The sequence below is a fragment of the Suncus etruscus genome, chromosome 7 (assembly GCF_024139225.1).
Source record: "Suncus etruscus isolate mSunEtr1 chromosome 7, mSunEtr1.pri.cur, whole genome shotgun sequence".
Lineage (NCBI taxonomy): Eukaryota > Metazoa > Chordata > Mammalia > Eulipotyphla > Soricidae > Suncus > Suncus etruscus.
This window is the reverse complement of record NC_064854.1, coordinates 98,927,802-98,934,133: the sequence shown is the minus strand read 5'-3', so window position 1 is coordinate 98,934,133 and position 6,332 is coordinate 98,927,802. Positions and strand designations below refer to the sequence as shown.

The following is a 6,332-nucleotide window of genomic DNA, read 5'->3' as shown; positions in this document are numbered from 1 at the left end:
GCAGAGTAAATAAATGTATACTTACAAAGGAGTACTCTCCAAGCCTGAAACTCCAAACTTTCCAAATGAAATGCAAAACAACAGCAATTTGTTCTCAAGTTCCAGTTTTATACACCTAAATGTGGGAATCTGAAATAGATTTTTTTTTTAACATTTAGAAAGCACTTCTTGAGACATGAACGAAGTAAAATCTTAGGGATACACAAAAGACATGGTTTATAGTTAAAAATGGGACACTCTAACCAGAAAGCTTTAATGTCAACTAAGGCTGGAGTTGTTTCAATGAAGACATACTACAGAGCTGAAAAAAATCATTAGTATTCCTCCCTCTCTTCCTCCCCCTCTCCTTCAACAGAATCCACGCCAACCTCTGCAAAATCCTTCTCAAGGGCAACCATGTTCATGGGCCACAGAGAACTCTTTCTCTTCCATGCCCTCATCCACATACGAGTAAACATAGGTATTCTTGGCATACATCAGATCAAACTTGTGGTCTAGGTTAGTCACACTTCAGCAATGGCTGCAGTGTTGCTTAGCATGCACACAGCTCGCTATACTTTGGTTAGGTCTCCACCAGGAACCACAGTGGGAGGTTGGTAATTAACATCAATTTTCAAGCCAATGGAGCACCAATCACAAACTGGATGCTGTGTTCGGTCTTGATGGTGACAATGGCAGCATTGGCATCTTTGAGAACTACATGACCACTGTATAATAGGCAGCAAGCCATGTATGTACCGTGGAGAGAGTCCCACTTCACCATCTGGTTGGCTTGCTCAAAACTTGCATTGGTGATCTCTGCCGCAGTGAGCTGTTCTTGATAGGCTTTCTCAGCAGAGATGACAGGAGCACATGTGGTCAGAGGGAAATGAATTTGGGAATAGGGTACCAGTTTGGTCTGCCAGATTGACATTCAGGGTCTCGTCAAATCAGAGTGAAAGTGATGGAGGACACAGTCTGGCTAATAAGGCAGTTCAGGCTAGTGTAGGTTGGGTGCTCAATATCAAGGTTTCTATGAAAGATGTCATAGAAGGCATTATTATCCACATGAAGGCATAATCAAAATGCTTCAGAGTAATGTGGGTGGTAGTATGGAGTTGTAGGGCTCAATCACAGCAGAGGAAACCTGGGAGCTGGGTATATGGAGAACTTGAGCTTGGACTTCTTGCTATAATCAACAGAGAGATGGTCCACTGTAGGAAGTTGAACCCAGAACTGGTTCCCCCACCAAATCTGTAGAACACCAAAAAGCCCTGCAGACCTCTGTAGTGGTCAGCCAGTTTCTAAATTCAGTTCAAGACAAGGTCAATGATCTTCTTGCCAATAGTGTAGTGCCTACAGATATAGATATTGGCAGCATCTTCTTTGCCTGAACTACTCAGGGTGGAAGAGCAGCTAGTAGAGGTAGATGTCAGTGCAAACTTCATAAATGACTATGGGTTTCAGGACTACAAACAGCCCTGGGCACATGCTTGCTGGGGCCTGTTTTACTGAAGAAGGTGTTAAAGGAGTCATCTCCTCCCCTCCAATAGTCTTGTCATTGGGCATCTGGCCATCAGGCTGAATGTCGGATTCTAGGCAGTAGAACTCCCAGTAGGCATTGCTAATCTGGACACAAGCATGGCCAATGTAGAAGGGATGTATGTACTCATGCATGGTGGGTTTGGGTTTACTGAGCAGACACAGGTGACTAGAGTAGATAGCAGGGCTAGTTACCATTCTCAACAAGCTAAGAGTCGAGGTAAGTAATGCATTGAGCTGAAATGTTTTAAAAAATATGTTTATGTTAAATCTGATTATTCAATATGTCAAATTTTAGGTAGGCAGTAAGAATTTTTGTACTTATGAATGCATGAAAGATTAGCTCCCTGATTAATTTACATATATCTAAGCACATACAGCTTCACAGGTTGCTTTATTAATATAACATATTAATAAAATTATTTCCTCATCTGGCCATGGATATTGCGAATACCACTTTTCCCTGTGAGATCTGTTATCCCTCTACTAGGGCTGAAAAGAAACAGACAGCTTAAGGAAGCATCCCAGTTCATACTAGGAATGCAAGGATTAGCTTTTCAGCCACTCTATCCCAGGGAATGCTAGGTGCAGGATGAGTGATGGATCTGAGGACCGTCCCTCAGAGATGACAACTTCATATGAGTGAGTGTACTCCATAGAGCCAAGAGAGAGTGCTGGGAAAATTGTGCTCACGGGTTCAGAAACTGGTGAGTATGATTTTTATCTGTGCTTCTTGACCAAGATCACACACTGTCTGGTTGTTGATGCAGTAGAATACGTGTGCCTTGCATGGACAAGACCAAAGAAAAGATATTTAGAAGATTAAGCCTAACTCAAAGGTGTGGTTCTGCCTTGAAGGAAAGTTGCTCTGTCTTTCAGCAGGCACTCTCTTCAATGGAGGGACGTGGAGCTTCTGGGGAAGGCAGTTGAAAAGTGTTGAACAGAGATATTATCAGAACTGGTTCCCCAGACACTCCCACAAGCTATGTTTTGTCTGCCTTGTCTGCGCTTGGACATTCATGAGATGAAATGTGTTTTTAAGACTATCTGGTTGATGTATGTGACTAAACCCAGTTAGAGTCTTCGGGTAAATTTAAGATTTGGGGTGGGGGGGTCGATAACTCCCTTGTCTTTTGGACATTCAGACAACGGCTCAATGAATGTTAACTGGGTTATTGAAAAGGGTCCCTACTAATATGATCTTCCTTTTCCTAAGCCCTCCCGGAAAACTTGCTTAAAAATTGTACCCTGGAATCTTTTACCAGGGGTATTTCCAAACAAAAAGATTCAACTAGAACCAGTAGAGGGCAGCAAAACATTGGTGACTAGACTGATGCTTGGTCTGTGGCATATACTGACATTTTTATCTTTTGGTTTCTGAGCACTTGATTAACCTACCTTCAGTCTTTTTTTCTTTCTTTTCTCTTTCTCTTTCTTTTCTTTTATCTTCTTTTCTTTTTTCTTTTTGCCACACCCAGAGATGATCAGGGTCTGCTCCTGATTTTACACATGGAAATTTTTCCTGGCAGTGCTCAGGTACCAAATGGGATGCCTTGGATCAAACCCAAGTTGGCTGCCATGCAAGGCAAATGCCCTACCTACAGTACAAAGGCATTGACTCCTAATTTCAGATCTTTTTACAGTAATCCTTATCCTTTTATACACCCGAGGACTTATATAAATCTCTTATGTAAAGGTCCATGCAAAAGTACTTATAACCAAGTCTTATCATCTAGATCAATGATTCTCAAATTTTTCTGTGCACACTAATGGTTGAATGGCAATTGTTCTAGAGCATCTTTAATCAACACACAATCTTTTGCTCTTACCAGTACTGACTTTCTACTATTCTCAGATGATAATGCTAAGTCATTCAAGCCATTGTGGGAAAATGACAAAATATCCATTTAAAATTAATTTTATGAGGGACAGAAAGAAAGTTCAAAGGGCTGACTACATGGTTTGCATAAGTGAGGCCTGCACAATGTTGTGGTACCCAAGTAACTTTGTGGTACCAAGTAACCAAAGTAACCCAGGGTTAGGAGAAGCCTCTGATCATCACAACTATGACTGTCAAAATAAAATGACGAAATTTGGAAAATCCTGCTTAAGGAGTTCCTCCCATAATCCAGGAGCTTCTCTGCCCTTTCCCCCCTTTATTTTCCTTCTCTTAAGTAAAATATTTTCTTTAATGTTTTGAACATTTCAGTGGATTTTTATTAAATAGTACAAATAAGGGCCCAGAGAGATAGCACAGCGGTGTTTGCCTTGCAAGCAGCTGATCCAGGACCAAAGGTGGTTGGTTCAAATCCCGGTGTCCCATATGGTCCCCCGTGCCTGCCAGGAGCTATTTCTGAGCAGACAGCCAGGAGTAAGCCCTGAGCAACGCTGGGTGTGGCCCAAAAACCAAAAAAAATTTAAAAAAGTACAAATAATAATACATAATTAATTATACTGAGATTGCCAAATTGAAGCATTTTCTTTTACATTGCTAAATGAAGTAAATTCACATTACTTGCTAAATTATACATTCACGAAAATACATGTGTTGTTCAAAAAGAATGACATTTGGAAGATCAATGAATCAAAGTGCACCTGAACTAGTTAGAAAGATTGATAACGTTGCCAGTAATAGATTGCTCGTCTAATTCTGGGAATAGTCAGACATCTACATGTTCATCAAAATTTCAGAAGCACAAGTACGAATCATTTAAAGTGTGATTTGGGAGAAGCTCAGTTACAGAGAGCACCTGTCTTGCAAGCATATGTCCAGGATTTTATTCCTACTGCTGCTGTGTATGCTCAGCACGGTTCCAATGATTCTGTTGATTATGCAAGCATATAACAACTGTAAGGAGTGTGATCTCAGGGAGCACCATGGCTGAGTGTAAGCATGGCAACTGGATATATAAGCATGGTACCCATAGAGAAGCATAGCTAAAAACATAAGCACCACAGGCCAGGTGTATGTGGGACCCAATTATTGCAACAATGAAAAGGAGAGGGGAATATTGTATTGATAGAGATAAATATATCTAGATATCTAGCAATATCAATCTAGTTATCAAGCACTTAAGATGTTGTTTTTCAGTTTAAAGGATCATCTCAAGGAATTGGAACAACAGCAGCAAAGACATCCAACCACAAGGGCCCGGAGAGATAGCACAGCGGCGTTTGCCTTGCAAGCAGCCGATCCAGGACAAAAGGTGGTTGGTTCAAATCCCGGTGTCCCATATGGTCCACCGTGCCTGCCAGGAGCTATTTCTGAGCAGACAGCCAGGAGTAACCCCAGAGCATCGCCGGGTGTGGCCCCAAAATTTAAAAAAAAGAAAGAAATCTAACCACAACCAGAAGGCAAGAAATAATAAAAACCAGAGCAGAAATAAACAACATAGAAACTAAGAAAACAATACAAAAAATTAATGAGACCAGGAGTTGGTTTTTCGAAAAAATAAACAAGATAGACAAACCACTGGCAAAACTCACCAAAAAAAAGAGGGAAAATATCCAAATCAGTAGGATTACAAATGAAAGGGGAGAGATTACAACAGAACCCCAAGAAATACAACATATCATGAGATCATATTATGAACAACTATATTCAGTTAGGCTAGAGAACCCAGTAGAAATCGACAGATTCCTGGAAAATTACCATCTTCCGAGACTGGAAAAGGAAGACCTAGAAAGCCTAAACAGACCAATCACTTCAGAGGAAATTGAAGATGTAATTAAGAAACTCCCTAAGAACAAAAGTCCAGGCCCAGATGGATTTACAGGTGAATTCTATTAAACATTCCGAGAAGATTTACTACCCCTTTTCCATAGGCTCTTCCAAACCATCAAAAAAAAAAAAAAAAAAAAGGAATCCTTCCCCAACTCCTTTTATGAGGCTAATATCACACTCATTCCCAAAGATGGCAAAGACACCACCAAGAAATAAAACTACAGACCAATCTCACGAATAAACATAGATGCAAAGATACTCAACAAAATCTTAGCAAACCGAATCCAGCACTTCATCAAAAAGATCATACACCATGACCAAGTGGGTTTTATCCCAGGAATGCAAGGTTGGTTCAACATACGCAAATCAATCAACATTATACATCACATCAACAACAAGAAACAAAAACCACATGATCATATCAATCTATGCAGAGAAGGCATTTGACAAAATCCAACACCCTTTCATGTTGAAGACACTCAGCAAAATAGGGTTAGAAGGAACCTTCCTCAAGATAGTTACAGCAATCTATAAAAAGCCCACAGCCAACATTATCCTTAATGGTGAAAAATGAAGAATTTCCACTAAGATCAGGAACTAGGCAAGGCTGTCCACTCTCTCCACTCTTATTCAATATAATCTTAGAAGTCCTTGCAATAGCAATCCGACAAGAGAAGGGAATCAAAGGAATCCAAATTGGGAAAGAGGAACTCAAACTATCTCTTTTTGCAGATGAAATGATGATATACATCGAAAACCCTAAAGAGTCCACAGTAAAGCTCCTAGAAACAATTAACCATTACAGCAAAGTGGCTGGCTACAAAGTCAATACACAAAAGACAATAGCGTTTCTTTATACAAATAATGAAGCCGAGGAGAGAGAGATTAAAAATACAATTCCATTTAAAATAGTATCAAAAATATCAAGTACCTAGGAATCAACCTTACAAGGGAAGTGAAGGACCTATACCAGGAAAATTTTAAAACACTTCAGAAAGAAATTGAAGAGGATCTAAGGAAATGGAAGAACACCCCATGCTCATGGGTAGATAGAATCAACATAATCAAAATGACTATCCTACCCAAA

General features: G+C 40.1%; 1 pseudogene; it reads right to left on the bottom strand.

Annotated features, from left to right (window-relative positions):
• Window positions 1-314: 314 nt before the first annotated feature.
• LOC126014375 (tubulin alpha-1B chain-like) lies at window positions 315-1,719 on the bottom strand (annotated as a pseudogene).
• Window positions 1,720-6,332: the final 4,613 nt, after the last annotated feature.